Here is an 18,301-nt window from a genome sequence, read left to right on the forward strand (position 1 = left end):
GCCATTAGGGCTTCTAAGGTGAGGGTTATAGGTATGTCTACCTGCTCAGCAGATCTGTTGCCTTTAGCTTCCTGGCTTCTCTGACTTCACCAGAGATACCTCAGTGATCTATAATATGTGTTCACACTCTCAGTCCCCAGTGGTTCACTGCTACTTTGATAGGGAAGAGCCTTTTATACAAACATAGTGATCATGCGCTCTTGTTACAAATGCAGACTCTCGGGCCCCATGCCCGTCCTGCTGGATCAGAATCTGTATTTTAACAAGAATCTTGTGCACATTAGAGTATGAGAAGCACTGGCGGGTACACGTGAGAGCAGCTCAGAAGGCGTTTAGATTTTTGTACGAAATCTCAGCCAATCAACTGGAGAAGCAGCCAATCAACACCTACATTTTTATGGAACATCTACTATGTTTACCATGACAATCAATATGCATGACTACTTATGGGAGAATCAGAGTAATTTAAAGTATAATCCTTGGGTCTCCCAAGTAAAAACTTCCCTCATCATGGTTGCAAGAGTAAGGACAATAACTTGGCCCAGGAAGGCATTAAAGTGGGAGGCACTGCTTATGTTGTAGTCCCATGGTCCTGGCAGATGCAGAGGTGAAATCAGTGTAGGTTTCTGCAGTTATTGGCTGTGACTACATCACAGGAAAAACTGATTTCAATGGAGGTGGGCACTGTGTCTTGTTGTGGGTTAAAACTTCTTCAAGAACTCCATCAACTAGAAGTTTGTGCTTATGGAATGGTTATATAACCATTCCTCAGGGATACACAAATTACATATTTAAAACGTTCCAGTTCTAAAAGCCATATTTGACCTTTCATTGTCCCACTGTCCCAATGTCCACCACACCTCCAAGGGTATTCATTCTTCTAGAAATGCTTTTCCATTCACTTTTTCCCCCCTCACTTCCTGTGCTGTCTCTATAGTCCAGGCTATTATAGCTTCTGGTTATAAATAGTTGTTAGATGACTTTCTTGTTTCTACAATATTTACCCAAACACATCTTAAAATTCTCTTTAGCTGCACAGTTTCCTAAGATGATGTTTATGAAGCCATTTCCCTCCTCCATCACCATGGTGATATTCTCCCTAAACCTCTCCCCTTGGACTTCCAAGCTTCTGTGACCTAGCCTCAGGGCCCCTGGGAAAACTTATTATGTCTGAAATATTAATCAAGATTTCTCCCCCAATATTATTTCTCTGAAAAGAGAAAAGTCGTTTTATATTTAAGTCTTTACAAAGTTTGGTGCCTCTTGTAAAGATCACCTGTAATACGGCTATTTTCTCAGCTACTTTATTTGGAACAAAAATCACTGTTTAGACAACACTTGTTAGACCAAGGCTAGTTTGGGGTGCTTATTGAAGTTACCTCTAAAAGAGCAGGTGAGAAAAGAAAATTAACCTTGTTTAGTAATTATTTCTGAGAGTATGATCTCATTTCTAAGATTTTTAAAGTGATTTTTTAAAAAGGTTACTTAGAAAAATACAGTAAGAGGCTAGTTACTTTGTGGAGATCATGAGTTTGTAACTATAGGAAGAAGGTTAAAAAACAAACCAACCAATCCGATCTAATGGAATGAAACTGATAAATTGGCAGCTTGGAGAAAACATTTAGTAAGAGTTCTGCATGTGAATTTAAGTGATGTGGTATGTCCAGCACCTTAGATAATTATAAAGGTGGTATGCTCTGCAAAATTATGATGGATGACTCAAAATACAGCTGTGAGTAGTGAAGATGATGCATAAGAAGATACGTAAGAAATGTTTCGAAAACTGGGTTATAAGAAGTGAGAACGGAGAAAAGCAGTGCTTGTACGTTGTATGAGATAGGAGTCTGAAAAGGCACAAGCATCAGACTGAGGGGCACACTGTCCGGATCCCTTTTATGGAAGAACTTGCTGCTTCCATGTCAGAGCCATTGGGGCCTCCCTGGGCTGCAGACAGCTCCTCACCCAGTGTCTCAGTTGTGGGGAAACCCTACCTGGTGATCAAATGAGGTACAGATACAAAGGCCTGGCCACTCTGGCTTCCCCTGGGATTACTCTGGGAGATACATTCGCTCCCCAGTTCCCTGCAGGGCTGGCTGAAGCTTTATCAGGCCCACACCTCAACTTAACATCTTTCTCTGCCCAGTCTGGCTCCCTCTCCTCTCCTTTCACCAGTGTTGATCTCTGACAACCATTTGGCACCCCAGATTCCCCTTCAGCACCTGCTTCCGGAGAACCCACTCTGTGACAGTAAGGATACTACATTAGTAAATATGGCAACCCTGGCCGGTTGGCTCAGTGGCAGAGTGTCGGCGTGGTGTGCAGGAGTCCTGGGTTTGATTCCCGGCCAGGGCACACAGGAGAAACGCCCATCTGCTTCTCTACCCCTCCCCCTCTCCTTCCTCTCTGTCTCTCTCTTCCCCTCCCGCAGCGAGGCTCCATTGGAGCAAAGATAGCCTGGGTGCTGAGGATGGCTCTGTGACCTCTGCTTAAGGATCTAGAATGACTCTGGTTGCAACAGAGCAATGCCCCAGATGGGCAGAGCATCGCTCCCTGGTGGGCATGCCGGGTGGTTCCCGGTCAGGTGCATGCGGGAGTCTGTCTGACTGCCTCCCGGTTTCTAACTTCAGAAAAATACTAAAAATAAATAAAATAAAATAAAATAAAATAAATATAGCAAAAGGACATTGACCAGTTCATTTACATTCTTACACGTTTATACATTCAGGCTGGCTACAAAGGGGGAAAAAAGGTTTTAAAAAATTATTTTATTAGGAAAATTGGATATCACCTTATTAGCAAGTTTTCTTTTTATTTGTACACATCCAGTATCCCCATCACTGCTGTCTTAGGCTGGCCTTCTCGCTGTCCTCACGTCCACGCCCTACCCCTGCTCACGTCCCACCCCACTCGTTCCTGCTTTTAGGTTCTGCTTTATGCTGTTTTCTCTGCTCTCTTGCACATCTGTCTACACCTTACTCATTCCTCAAGCTCTTCAAGGGAGGTAACACTTCCTCCACAAAGACTTTCTTGCCTTAAGTAGTCCTCTTTTACTCTTCCTTTACTTTTTAAATTAAATTACATTGTATCGTATTTTAACGGTACAACTCAGTTAAGCACAGCTCTTCTCTAATTGTTTCATGCAAACCAGATGCCAACCTCCTGCTTCCTGGTACCTGACATAACACACAGCATAACTGTAGTCAGTTACCCGTAAAACACTAGTCAATTGAGTAAAATATATACATGATAACACCAATATTGAAAATATTAGTAAACTTATCCAGGAAAGTTTAAAGTTTAAATTATACCCTGCAGCAGTATGTTTCAAAATATGTTTCTTGGATTTTCTTTTTAAACCTTTTGTAGTCAAATTTATGTGGAAAATGTTGCCTGCTGTATCCTTCTACTGGGGATGAGGACAGTGGCCTATTAAACATTAAAAGGTCTGAGGAGTTCTACAAGTAAATAAATCTGGTTGACTTTATTTAGCGCAAACTACTTTAATAAAAATACATTTATTTTCCTTTTGAAATAGCACTGTTTAGCATCCCAGTGGAATCTGTGTTGTGTCGAATGGACTCTGGGAGGAGGCCCTGGCAGATGGCAAGTCCTGTGTCAGCTCTGAAAGCACGGACTGGCTGAGATGCCAGAGAGATGAACCCTCTGGGGCAAATGGGCTGTTGGCTATGACTCCCAAACCTCATGTGGGGAGCCTGGCTCCACAGGCAGGGGGCGCACGGCCAATCCCAGCACAGGAGGCCGCTGGAAGGAGCAGTGAGAAGTCGGGCTGGCAGTCAGTAGCAATGACTCAGGAAAGGCTCCCGGTGGCCAGCCAGTCTCAGCTCTGGCCACGCTCTGGAATCCCCCGGGGAGCTTTAAAACAGCCTGATGCCTGGGTCTCGCCCCTGGAGATGCTGATGTCATTGGTGTGAGGTGGGTTCGAGGCACGAGGATATTTAAAGCTCCCCAAGTGATTCTAATTGCAGCCAAGGTTGCAAGCCACTGCTTCTGGGAAATGGGAATAGGAATATTTAAAATAAATTTTTTCTTCTATACTTTGGTTTCCCTTACTGAGTGTACCAGAAATCGCTCTGGGAAATTGCCAGACACTGCTACGTATGTAACTGCCCGTGTTGCTCACCTTGGAGTCTGAGTGTCCCCCCCCCCCCGCTGCTGGTGGAGTCTGAGGACCACCAGCACTGACATCACCCCAGAGCTGGTGAGCAATGCAGAAGCGCAGGACCCACCCAGACCCTGAATCATGATCATGCGCAGTTTGTATTTGTTTGAGAAGCTCTGGTCTAGACAGAGTTGCCCTGTGAAAAGCAGCTCCACGTCACTTAAAGCCCATGATCTGGCATGTCTACTTGTGAGGCTGTGTCTTAATTCATCCTAACGTCAAAGGCACATCTCTTCCCACCAGCAGACACCCTGGCTTCCTATACTTCAGTTCTGCTCCCTTGGAGGATGACTGCCTATCTTTATAAGGAGTCTCCAGGGCCCTCAAATGAAAAATTTCAAAGACCAGTTAGTCAATATTTTAAGCGAGGTAATCTTGAATTGGTAAAACAAACAAACAACATATCTAGCTGCATTCCTCTGATGTGTCAAAGCAGGAGAAACCAGGAATGTATTTGTATTTATACAAATGACAAATGGCGTCAGAAATTATTCTTTTTCTTCTTTGTTTTGGATTAAATTTAAAAAGGGGAAAACCAAAAGTTAGGCTCTAAGAGATTACCGGGGTTATCCAAATGAATCTGAGCCAGGTGTGGAATAGTCTGCTTATCCAGGTGTTCCTGGAGAGCTAAGCAAGAGGAAGAATGAAGAGAGAACCCTTCAAATGCCCGAGGTGAACTCTTCATCGTACAGAGTGTGTTAACACATCTAACCCCAGCATCAGACACGATCGCAGTTTGCCATCGATGACTATTTTACAGCTTGAGTCAAAGTTTCCCACTGGGTGTGCTTGTTACTTTAAACAGAAACATTTCATTGTGAATTTTCCTCACAATGAAAAACAAACAGACCAAAACAGTCTCATACTTGTGTAATGAGTGGATGTTCTGGATCATCAGCCCTGCTCTTTCTCTATTACTGAGCTCACGAAAAGGCCTGTCATTCTGAGAGGTTGACTCCTCATTCCGCTCTGGTAGACTGTTTATGAATTAACTCATAAATTACCACCCTTATTCATTTGTTCAACAAACACTTATTATCTACTGTTCTCTGGGAACAGTCTTAGGCACTGGATATCCAAGCCCTTGTCGACTTAAAATTTAGAGAAGAACCTATAGTGGATAAAATGTCGAACTAAAAGTTTTCTAGGAAGAACTTTATATTAGAAGGTGAAACTATAATATACTTTATCAATAAAAAATACTAACTTATTAATCTAAATGATAAGATCATTTTAAGGTGTTCTGGCACACCCATTTTACATAGAAAACAAAGATTTGACTTTTGTATCATTTCAGTCATTCTGAAGGCAACTTATTTTCTTCTCTCCCGAATACATCATAGCTCCAAATCTGATACTGGTAACTTTGGGAGCAATGCAGCGTATCTGGGACCTGCACGGTCCTTCTGAACTCTTCCATCATAGGCTGTGCCATGGTAAAATGATCAGGCCAAGTGTGGACAGTTGGCCGTCCAAGCACCATATTATTGTGCAAGAATTGATAGAAATGTGCTCATCATGGAGACTGAAGTAGTAATATTAGTTGATGGTGATGCAGCAAGAGCCCAAGGAGCAAGCTGTATTTTCAAGGTTACTGTTTACAAACCAAAGACCCTCTGCAAGCTAACTTATGCGGAGAATGAATTCTTTGGGAGCATGTTGGGTAGCTCACAGAATCGATAGGAAGGTTGCAGAACGAGGCTTGAAAAATGGGAGGGTGGACAGGGGGAGCCAATGAAGGTCATGTTGCAGGAGTCATCTGGTCAACCGCAAGGGGGGAGGATGCTGTCCCCTTGTGAACCAGGCTCTGGGATGACAAGTATAAATCATGTTGGTGGTCTTCTTCCAAAGGAGTGTTCAATTAGCTCATCCCAGGTCACATATTGACACAGTAGCTGCTGCGGGGTGAAGAAAAGTGTCATTTGGCAACCTTTAGCTCCTATAGTAAGAAGTAGACCCTGTCTCCCACCAAGAGGCAGATTCTGGAAGGTTTATTTTAAATAAGAAGGTGTGAATGCTGGACAGCCAAAAACATGGCAAATGTTCACTAAATGTAGCAACTTTTTTTTTCTGTACCTTTCTGAAGTTGGAAACAGGGAGGCAGTCAGACAGACTCCCGCATGCACCCAACCGGGATCCACCCGGCATGCCCACCAGGGGGCAATGCTCTGCCCATCTGGGGCTTCGCTCTGTTGCAACCAGAGCCATTCTAGCGCCTGAGGCAGAGACCATAGAGCCATCCTCAGTGCCCAGGACAACTTTGCTCCAATGGAGCCTCAGCTGTGGGAGGGGAAAAGAGAGACAGAGAGAAAGGAGAGGGAGAGGGGTGGAGAAGCAGATGGGCGCTTCTCCTGTGTGCCCTGACCGGGAATCGAACCCAGGACTCCTGCACGCCAGGCCGATGCTCTACCACTGAGCCAACCAGCCAGGGCCAAATGTAGCAACTTTTAAGGTTGTGACCTCCTATTCTGTGTCCCTTGCCTGTCATAAGAAACTATGGAAGGTAGTTTATATAAGATAGAAGACAAGTTAGACTTCTAAACAAAACGGTTAACAAGTTAGAACTTGCTGGATACTTTACCAGAAACCCAACCCAAACTAGCTAAAGGGAAATAGAAATATTATTTTAAGAATATGGGGGTGGAGTGTATGTCATGAAGCCCAAGGGCTGGTAATTGCTAAGACTTTGGCAATGACATGCATCCAGTTATTTGAATGCTGCTGGAATTCTTCCCCTGATATTATTAAAATTAATAGTAATATCTGTGGAACACTATTATGTCCTGGCATTTATATTTTACAACTTTGAAATCTGAACTAAAATCACTCCCAACCTACAGAGAAAGGGGTCTAGAGAAGTTAGGGTACGTGACCAACGTCACACAATTAGTAAGTAAGAGCATTAGTAAGTAGGAGACCGAGAGCGTTCTCCTGCCTGGGTGCAGACCACCATTCTCTGCCCCTCCATTCCACTAACCCTGAGTTTCACATCTGCTGTCCATTAGCCTAGGGTGAGATCACACCTACCTATGTCCCAAGTTCAGTTTCTCAAGAAAATGACTGTGATTGATCAGTTACTGCTGTTAGATTAGATGCCAAGGGTAAGGTCACCCTAAGTGGCTCTGCCATAACTGAGCAGGTGAGATTTGTGAGGGCTGGGAGCTTCAGAGACAGGTCAACAGTTTCCAGAAAATAAGAGTTGCTCACAGCCAAACAATTGTTAACTACAAATTTCAACCTTGTGTCCTGTGTGACTTTTCATTTTTACCTTACTTCCAGAAACTTAGAAATAATATATATATATATATAGAATATATATATTGATATACACACACACACACACATATATACATATATATATTAGCAAAAGACACAGAGAGAGAGAGAGAGAGACAGGTAGGGACAGACAGACAGGAAGGGAGAGATGAGAAGCATTAATTCTTTTTTTTTTTTTGTATTTTTCTGAAGCTAGAAACGGGGAGAGACAGTCAGACAGACTCCCGCATGCGCCCGACCGGGATCCACCCCGCACGCCCACCAGGGGGCGACGCTCTGCCCACCAGGGGGTGATGCTCTGCCCCTCCAGAGCCACTCTAGCGCCTGGGGCAGAGGCCAAGGAGCCATCCCCAGCGCCCAGGCCATCTTTGCTCCAATGGAGCCTCGGCTGCGGGAGGGGAAGAGAGAGACAGAGAGGAAGGAGAGGGGGAGGAGTGGAGAAGCAGATGGGTGCTTCTCCTGTGTGCCCTGGCCGGGAATTGAACCTGGGACTTCTGCACGCCAGGCCGATGCTCTACCACTGAGCCAACTGGCCAAGGCCAGCATCAATTCTTCATTGCAGCACCTTAGTTGTTCATTGATTGCTTTCTTATATGTGCCTTGACTAGGATTCTACAGCTGAGCCAGTGACCTCTTGCTCAAGCCAGCACCCTTGGGCTCAAGACAGTGACCTTTGGGCTCAAGCCAGTGACCATGGGATCATGCCTATGATCTCATGCTCAAGCCAGCGACCCCATGCTCAAGCTGGTGAGCCCGTGCTCAAGTTGGTTACTGTGGGGTTTTGAACTTGGGTCTCTGCATCCCAGACCAATGCTCTATCCACTGTGCCACTGCCTGCTCAAGCAGAAGTAAATTTAATTTCTAAAAGCAATGACTAATTAATTCCATGTGTCTGGGAACATCTATTTCTCTATTTTCTTTTACAGAACTCCTTTTTCTTTTATTTATTTATTTTTTTAATGTTAAAATGTTTTCACTTTTCCTATTTCATGTTGTACTTGATTTTTTTGGTAAGCCATCTTAGACCCTTTACAGAAGGAAGTGAGGTAAAAATCATAGATTAATAAAGAAAAGGACTGCAGAGTTGTTCTGTCCAACATGCTAGCCCCTAGCCACATATGACTATTTTTTTATTAATTTTAATGGGGTGACATTGATAAATCAGGGTACATATGTTCAGAGAAAACATCTCTAGGTTATCTTGACATTTGATTACGCTGCATTCCCATCACCCGAAGTCCAATTGTCTTCCATCACCTTCTAATTAGTTTTCTTTGTGCCCCTCCCCTCCCCAACCCCCTCCCTCACCTCCCTCCCCACCCCATTACCCCCACACTCTTGTCCATGTCTCTGAGTCTCATTTTTATGTCCCACCTATGTATAGAATCATATTAGTTCTTAGTTTTTTCTGATTTACTTATTTCGCTCAGTATAATGTTATCAAGTTCCATCCATGTTGTTGTAAATGATCTGATGTCATCATTTCTTATGGCTGAGTAGTATTCCATAGCACATATGACTATTTAAATTTAAATTAAGTTACCGTATTTTTCGCTCCATAAGACACACCTGACCATAAGACGAACCTAGGGTTTTAAAAAGGAAAATAAGAAAAAAAAATATTCTGAACCAAATGGTGTGTTAAAATATTTAATAAAATATACCACAATAATATTTCAACAATGTAAACTCAACAGCAGTATTAACAACCATTAGCACTGTTATTAACAATGAGAAGAGACTTTAATGTTCAAATACTCTTCTAGTTGTCCGGGAAACCGCAGCAGCTAAAAAAAATGAACATTTGCTCCATAAGACACTCGGGCAATTTCCCCTCCACTTTTGGGGAAAAAAAGTGCATCTTATGGAGCAAAAAAATATGGTAATTAAAATTAAACAAAATTTAAAATTCATTTCCTACTTGCACTAGCCATATTTTAAATGTCTAATAGCAAGCACAATATAGCTCTATATTATGGAATATTTCCATTACTGCAGAACATTCTACTTGATAGCGTTGCTGCAGAGGCTTCTAACAAAGGCGTGGACTGTCTTCTTCAATAATGAGCTCCCTAAGGGAAGTGGCATGCTGACCTGGACTGCCCTCAAACTCCCAAGAGCTGTGAGTTCCAGTTTTCTTTTCCACTGTTGTGCTCCCTGCTGATTACTTTTTTACTTGCTTCCAAGTTCATTTTCTCAAAGCCAACATTTGCATACCATGAACTTGTGATGCTTCTTTTCTATAATAAAAAAGGTGTACAACTGTAATAGGCATTTGAGGGCTGAAGGGACATTTGTTGCTGATACTGAAAATTGAATGCACTTGCTTAATTAGAGGTGGGACTGAAAGAATGAACTGACTGGAAATGCTGGTTATTAAAGTGAAATGTTTAGACGTGGAAATGCTTCAACAGCCCGAGAGCAGAAACCCCATATTCTTCATGGTGGGGTCGTCTCTCCTCTTTTTATAACTGTCCAGAAAAGACAGAATACTCCTGTTCAAAGCTGCTTTGAATGTTTAACATTACCTTTTTCACACTAGAACAGAACTTATTTTTATGCAGTGCCAATCCCAAATGTTTCTATCATCCCTTGGTTCTGAAGGGTTGGTGAGCCTGTCTGAATGGGTTTGTGCTGTCACTGTTTATAGTGAATTCAAATTCTCCCTTAGAGCAGAAGGGGAAAGAGGCATGTCTTTGGAGACAGCTAGGTGGTGAGGGAGAGAGTCCCCCTACAACTGACTGGTCAGAGGTCTTGTGGTGGTGGGAGCTTCTCACCATCCCTTGGCTGTATGCTGGGGAGATGGCAAGACATCCCTCGGGGTGACTCTAGCCAGAGAGATTGAACTCCACACGCAGGACCTTCCAACTCACCAATGACTCCCATGTCCCAAGGGTGGTACAGAAATAGCAGAGGCTCCACCCTCAAGGAACCATGGGGTCTGGGACAATGTGGTCTGTGGACTGCAGGAAACTGGAACCCACACATAAACCAGGATGGAGCAGGTACCCAATAATGATTATGATGCAATTGCCCATGAGCATGGTGGAAGGGGGACACTAACTTGATTTAATCTGAGGGGCTAGTGAGTGTCTGAGTGACTGGCTCAAGTTGCAGATGGCATGTCAGCAGTCAAGACTGAAGAATTGCTTTCTACACTCAAAATGTTGACCTGAGATTCGCTTCAGGGAATCCTCTGTGGATGAGCCTCATTAACTGACAGCCCCATTGGGTGTGAGAGTGAGCTTGGTTTTGTTCTGCCAGGTCAAAGTTAGGATGGCATGTGATTTAGCAATGGATTTCATTACACTGTGTGTGGGCTAAGTGGTAGGTTAGTGTATATTTTTATTGGGTTTTTTTTGAGAAATAATTATTATTTTTCTGAATTCAAGTAGCTCTCTTAATTAACCTCCAGGGCAACTGACTAGCCAGATTAACTGACCCTCTATTTACTTTGTGAAACATACTGCCTATATGGACTGAATATTTGTACTCCTTCAAAACTCAGTTGTTGAAATCGTACCCCTCAATATGATGGTATTAGGGAACCCAGAGTGCTCTCTTGTCCTCTTTTCAGCATGTGAGAATACAGAGGAAGACTGTCTTTGAATCAGGAAGTGGGCCTCCCCCAGAACGGGACTATGATCCTGATCTCAGACTTTCAGTCTCCAGAACTGTGAGAAATAAACTTCTGTTGCATATAAGCCCCAAGTCTGTGGTATTCTCTCACAGCAGCCCGAGCTTGAAGACACTTGATGCCTACAGCCCACTGAGGGCTGGTGGCTGCTATGACCGGAAGCTACTGTCTAGTTGACTCACAGTCAGCTTCTTTCCTAACTGTTCATTTCACCTGATTGTATTTTGATAATTACACAATTTGACCAGATAGTATTAAAACCAGTAATACACAAATACACAAAGAGGGGTGTGTTAGCAATGTAAATTAGATATAATTCTTGAGAAAGACTCAATGAAGGAAAATCACTTTAAAAAGGGTTATTGAATTATATTTGATGGTTATCAATCAGTACAGAATCTAGAAGGATTCTTAAGAACCTTTACACTGTCTTTAAAGTTTCATTTCACTAAGGAAACCCAGTGAGACACCATAGAGGAAGCATTATGTGTGTGGTCTGCAAAGAAAGGGAACAATACAGCACTCTAATAAGAAAATTCAGATTCATAGAAAAGATATTGGCCAAATAAAAGGATTGGTGAGTGAACATACATGTTAAATTCCGTTACTATAAAATGTTTACTGTGTATCTTTAGCTTTTGTGTGATTGCCTTTTTTGTCTGAGTGAATTATCGCCCTCTACTGGTCAGGACGGAGGGAAGCCACCCATGGATCACATGGAAGCCCCACCCACGGTTTAGTTTCAGAGCTTCTATTTACTTTGTTAGAATGTGCATATTTCCAGTCGCAATGGAGGCTGAAAATGTAACCATGGTTAAATGAATATAAAGTCATTATTTTACATCCAAAATATTTTCTTCTAGTTATATAAGAATGTTTTATGATTGAGTGATGAACATCCTCACCCCGCCCACATCCCACACGATTTTTATTGCCTTTTAATTACACTTGGTAATATTTTTAAATAGATGTTGATTTAAAAGGCAGTGGCCATCAAAAGTACAGCTGCGATTCTTTAGTGTCTTTATTCACAATGACAATGAGAAATAAAAATGATTTCGACGATAGAAAGGTCCGATCTTCCTACGAATGAAAGAAACAGTGTACGCGACAGAGCTCTCTTCTCACACATCAAAGACTTTGCAGAGAGAGGGAGAAGCTTCTTCAAGCAACGTTTCCGTTGCTGCAGGGGACTTGGCGAGATGGCGGCGGGCTCCTCCCATCTCTGCGGCAGCGTCACAATTAATAATGCAGGGCGCTGCGGCAGAACCGCATCCTTTCTTCCGCGAGCATCCGCACCGAGAGCTGGGAGGTTAGTGCGTTAGTCCATTGCGCCATCTAGAGTCCGTCAGTGTCCATTGTAGGTTGGGTCTGGAAAGTCAGAAACTGCAATCTGGATTGTGCACGAGACAGCATTTAGTCTCCTAAAGATTTAATGTTAAAAGACAAAGGAAAGGGAGTAAAGTGTTTATTCACTTTCCTGTAAAAGGAATAATTTTAAAGGTTAGAAACTCCAAGTACCAATCATGTAAAGTAAATAAAGACTCTCAAGCATCTGCCAGTTATTTTGTGTGTACCGAGGGTAATGCGGACAGGTCTCATCAGTCTCCACTTGACGTGAATCAGTCCAGCAGGGAAAATCCACATACATGCCCAATTACAGATACATATATGCCTAGTTAAATTTGAGTTTCAGGTTAACAACAAACAATTTTTTAGTATACAGATGTCTACTATATACTAAAAAATTTAATGGGGCATCTTATCATTACCATTATCATTATTTTTATTAGTTCAACCTGGCAATCCTCTATGGAAATACATGATTGCATCACAGGTTTTACGAGGCTCAGCAGCAGTGCACAAAGGGCTTGAGGAAATTTGCTGGGGGGCTGATTAGGAGGGTTTCTCAGCAGATGGTTCAGAGGAGCACTGACCAATGGGCAAGGTTCCCCTGGTAACACAGCATAAGCCAAGGCCGGAGGCTGGGGGAACACACAGCATAGCCAGAGCACAGCGATGAGGAGGGCAGAGGCCCAAGGCGGCGTTGCTGCATTACACAGGACAGTCTGCCACTCTACCCAGGAGCTGGATTTTAGTCCACATGCAAAGGGGAGTGAACAAAAGGTTTTGAATCGGAAAGCGTTGTGGTCAGACTTGTGTTTAAGGAAAATGAATCTGGCAGCAGTGTCAAGAATGGATTGGAGAAAGTAAGAATCCTGGAGGTGAGGAGACTTAGAGGAGATTGTCCAAGGTCAGCGAGCTCGTGAGTAGCAGAGCTTGGATACGTGTACTGGCTTCTTCTGGCTCCAAGTCTAGCATGCTTGTCACCCTGCCAAGGGGCTTGTTCATCTGATTGGATTATGATTCATGCATGCAATTATTTCTAAGATCAGGAATGACACACCACATTATGCATGCTTTTCCTTCCCTGAAAGATGAGCTCCACCCACATTTGGAAATATGAAAAATACCTTCTCCTCCTCTTCTCTCCCTTCCTGCTTCTCATGTGGCTGTTCTCAAGGCCTGCATCTGATTAACTCAGCCCTCCTTCCCACATAGGCCCCCCCTGCAAACCAGACTAACAGGGCCAAGTGAAAAAGTGAAGTAGACCCCTCTGAGGTATGTGGCCTTGCTTTCCTTGGGCCACAGCCCAACTTTTTGATGCCCTGAGAATAAGGGCACCTGTTTCTTTGCAAGGAGACTCTGTTGTGAGGCCCATGCAGACGGCAATGCCAGGCGTTTGCGGTTGTCAGGGGCTGCTTGTTCTTGGACCTGGTTCACTAAAAGCTGGATGGGAGGCCAAGCAAAGCCTGGCAACCCTTCCAACCCTCCCTCTGAAGTGGGGGCATTGGTAGCGCCTTAGCACGCACAGCACCACCCCTGCGAGAATGCACAGGTGCTGGTAAACTAGGCTTGTGTAGTTTCTGGGGGGAAGAAGAGAGGATACACCTACATTCTCATGCCTGTATCAAGAAAATCATGTCGAGAGCTAGAGCTTTGTAAAAAAAAAAAAAAAAAAAAATGCAGATGCATTTAATAGGAGATATACCTGTAGGAAAAAGGTGAGAAGTACAATAATTAGTAATAGGAAACAGGCACAAAAAGATGCAGTGGATAAATAAATATGTGCAAAATTATCGTAAGGCTTAGCTTTGGTACTTATAGGGTGATTTTAAAGGAGACATTTAAAATCATCAACAGATGTTTGTTGAACAGCTGCCACTTGAACGCTTTTCAGCACTGTTGGGCCTACACTAGCCAGCAGGCTGCAAGAATCCCCGAGTTATCATAGATCTAGCTGCAGGCCCCGCTGGGAGCTGACAGAGAGGCAGAATTGATGGGGCAAAGGCCCCCAGCATTGGTTTTGGGCCTGAAGCTTGTGATTTTTCAGGGCAGAGTATACACTCAAGGAGAATGGTGAATTTGTGAAACTTAGGGTATTTTGCAGCAAATAGCACTATGACTTCACCAATGCAAGAGTATAGGAAACACTCATTTTTTCTAATTAAAATGAAAACTTTAATTAGTTAATTTTAATTAAAATTAAAATGAAACCTGGCTCTGAACCACTCTCCCTCATCTCTATTTGTAGATAAATTTATTTTAAGCTATCGTTCTCCCTGGCACCCCCACCAACACCATCAGAGGTTGAACAGCTACCCAGCAGGCCTCGCTGGTCTTTACTTTCTGAGCTTTCTGCCCACACCCTGATGGCCCACTTGTGCACAGGCACTAAAGGGTTTACATACACAGAGTTCCTCTGGCATTAGCCACAGAGGAACCCCGGCACTGCGTCAGTCTCCTGGAAGCACTATGACATGCCGGGTCCCTCTGGGCTTTGCCACTGTCAGGGGGACAGCCTGTGTGTCCAGTTCTCACCCAGCCACGGCCTCGCTCCTTCCTCCTCTCGGCTCCCTGCAGTCCCTCCCCATCCTCCTCTTCCAGCATCACCTCTTCAGGGAGACCGAGCTTCCCTAGAAAGACAAAAGACAGTGTGCCTGTGGCTTCCTTTTTCTGCTTGGAGGATGGATGGAGGGAAACATAAAAGGCTTCACTAACTTCTTAAAATTGGAAGAGGGAGCAGAAGGGAGAAAAACATTGAGAATACAATGCAAATGAGTAAAATAGATCATCCTGCTACAGATGGTGATGTAAGTGATAGGCCATGCAGAGAGGCAGCAGAGCCTGGGATGCAATGCTTGGAATCTCGGTTCCACTTCTTGCTATCTATGTGACGTTGCCTCAGTTCCCTCATTAATAAAGAAAAACGGTAATAACAGCACCTGTCTGGTGGCGTTTGTTGTGAGGTTCTAATGAGTCACTACATACACAGTACTTGGCCCAGTGATGGGCACGTGAGCACCCACTGTTAGCTGTGATTATTCCCATTGCGCCAGTCTCACTGATGCAAGTACCGATGCTCACTCACAGCACACCCTCAGTGTATTACACAGCCTACAGTGTCTGCCTGTTCTCAGACATTGTAATGACACCCCCACCTCCAGCACCAATAAAGGAGGAAAAGAAGGAAGACGGGACAGGAAAGGAAGCTAAGTGCACTGACAGGCGTGGGTTCTGATCTCTGTCTGCTCAAACGACTGATCTAACCAGGAGAAGAGAATGTTATAGCTGTGGGGATGCTCCTCATCGAGTGATTTCAGGACTCTTATGGGAGGGCAGTGGGTGTGCTTTCTGCAGATGGAGCTTGTCACCATCAGAGATGTGCATTTTGCCAGTGGAAAGAGTGCTGGACAACAGTCTTCCTCAAATCTTCAATTGGCTTCATCTGTCAACTAAGTGATCCTTCCTCACAGACGTCCTCTGTACCCCCAATCTAAATGAGCTCCTACCTGTCATTCTCTCTTATAGTTTCTTGTTCTTTATCATTAGCCTTTATTCCATTTAATTATGGATACTTGGTGTCGTTATTTGTTTGGTGTCTTCTTGCCCCGTAGATTACATAGTTCTAGAGGGCAGGGATTAAGTGTATTTTATTGACCAAGCAAAATCATTTAACTTCAAATTTTTAATCTGCTAAATGAGGATGGTAATACTGCTTCTGCCTACCTCACTGAGCTGTGAAATTAAAAAAGGATAATACATAAGACACTTCCTTGTAAATCATAAAACATGATGTAAATATTAGTTATGCTCAGTACCATGTCTATTTGAATGTACACCGGAAGCTGAGTACTTGTGAAATGAGCTCCTAGACAGATTAGCATTCTGTAAATGAGGTAAGAGAGGAAAGTGCTTAGAACAGAGTGCATACCATGATAGATAGCTCTTGTTGTCTAGAGTTGAAGATGGCAGTCCCAACCTCCGACAAGATCGTATTCTCTTAATCCATCCACAGTAGGTGTGGCCTAGTTTATTTTAATAAGAGCATACCTGTGGCTGGAGATGTATAAACATGTGTGACAGCAGGAAACCCAGAGCTCATAAGTTCTATGCACTGGGGGAAGTTAAGTTAGTTCTTAACTTTTCTGTCAGAAGGCAAGGACAATGAGTATGACAACTTCCTCTGTCCGTGGCAGAGATATCATGGAGTGAGGGCAGCTGTTTCCAGAATATGGGCTGCTGCTGCCCACATTTCACAGAGAGCGAATGGGAGGAGTGTGAGTCTCCTAAGCTCAACCACTGCACAGATGTGTGCAGCATCACATTAGGAACAGTGAGAGCTGGGGCAGGTGGGCTATAGTTGATGATGACATGAGTCCTGGGCTGAGGCTCTTTTGCTTTGATGAACCAGTTCCCTGGCCAGTTGGCTCAGTGGTAGAGCGTTGGCCTGGTGTGCAGGAGTCGGGTTCAATTCCCGGCCAGGGCACACAGGAGAAGCGCCCATCTGCTTCTCCACCCCTCCCCCTCTCCTTCCTCTCTGTCTCTCTCTTCCCCTCCCGCAGCCAAGGCTCCATTGGAGCAAAGTTGGCCCGGGCACTGAGGATGGCTCTGTGGCCTCTGCCTCAGGCGCTAGAATGGCTCTGGTTGCAACAGAGCAATGCCCCAGATGGGCAGAGCATCGCTCCCTGGTGGGCATGCTGGGTGGATCCCGGTGGGGCGCATGCGGGAGTCTCTCTGACTGCCTCCCTGTTTCCAACTTCAGAAAAATACAAAAAAAAAAAAAAAAAAAAAAGAAAAAGAAAAAGAAAAATGAACCAGCAAGGAAATGAGAAATGATCCATCCTCATAGACAGTGTGGTACCTGAATCACAGCAGCTGGAACCTAAAGATCAAATGGTGTTAAACTAGAAAGAAACGGATCAGATTGGGCCAAAACAGACATATTTTGCTTCACCAGGCCATTCTTAGGTCCTGTTTATCAGGGAGGCAGGATAAGAAGTTGACACCAGAAAACTACACTGGGTATTCCTTGCTGTTTGGCATGTATAATTTTGTTTTAACTAACTACTTAGTACGCTGCCTAGAGTTTGCATATTTTGTGGAGTCCCTGGCTCTCCAAGGACCCCGGATTCCCTGCTGTTGGCAGGAAGCCCAGTTTCCCCTAGGCCCTCAGCACGGGCCCCAGTGAGCTTGCTCACTGTCTCAATACAGCTGTGACTGCCGTGGACAGAAACAAAGGTGAGTGAGCAGCGAGTCCAGGAGAGGTCAGGGAACAGGAAAGGAGGCCAGGTAACAGGTCAAAGGGAAATCGGCCCTACGAGAGCGGCGGGAAGGTGGACCAAACACGTGATCCACGAAAAGACAAAGCCTCTGTCACAGGTTCTCATCAAGATACATGAACAAAGACCGAGTGGGATAGGAAAGGTCACAAATGGCCCAAAACAGGAGGGGTGGCCGCACATCGTGGAGGTGAGAATTAGGAGAAGGGGTACAAATCTATAATACTTTAAAAAAACCCTTAATTTGTTAAATGAATGATTGCCCCTAGCATAATTGTTTTATCTTTACCCTAAAAGAGTGGGGCTAACTTGACTCCCATCCGTCATGGGGCTGTGACCACAGAAAGCGGTTTCTATCAGGTTGGTATTGTAGGTGCCCCCAGCCACCACGTCCATTTCCAGCTCCATTTTTCCCAATTACAACGCCCCCGGTAGAGAAACGTGCTGTGGAAGAGGTAAGTCGAGGGTGCTGGATGGGAGGTGGGGACGTCAGAGTGAGAAGCAGAAGCTGGAGGAGCCAGGAAAGGCCTGTGGAAACCTGTTGCTGACGTGAAGGGAGAAGCCAGGGCAGCCTGCGGGTGGAGT

This window comes from Saccopteryx bilineata, chromosome 12, assembly GCF_036850765.1.
Source record: "Saccopteryx bilineata isolate mSacBil1 chromosome 12, mSacBil1_pri_phased_curated, whole genome shotgun sequence".
NCBI lineage: Eukaryota > Metazoa > Chordata > Mammalia > Chiroptera > Emballonuridae > Saccopteryx > Saccopteryx bilineata.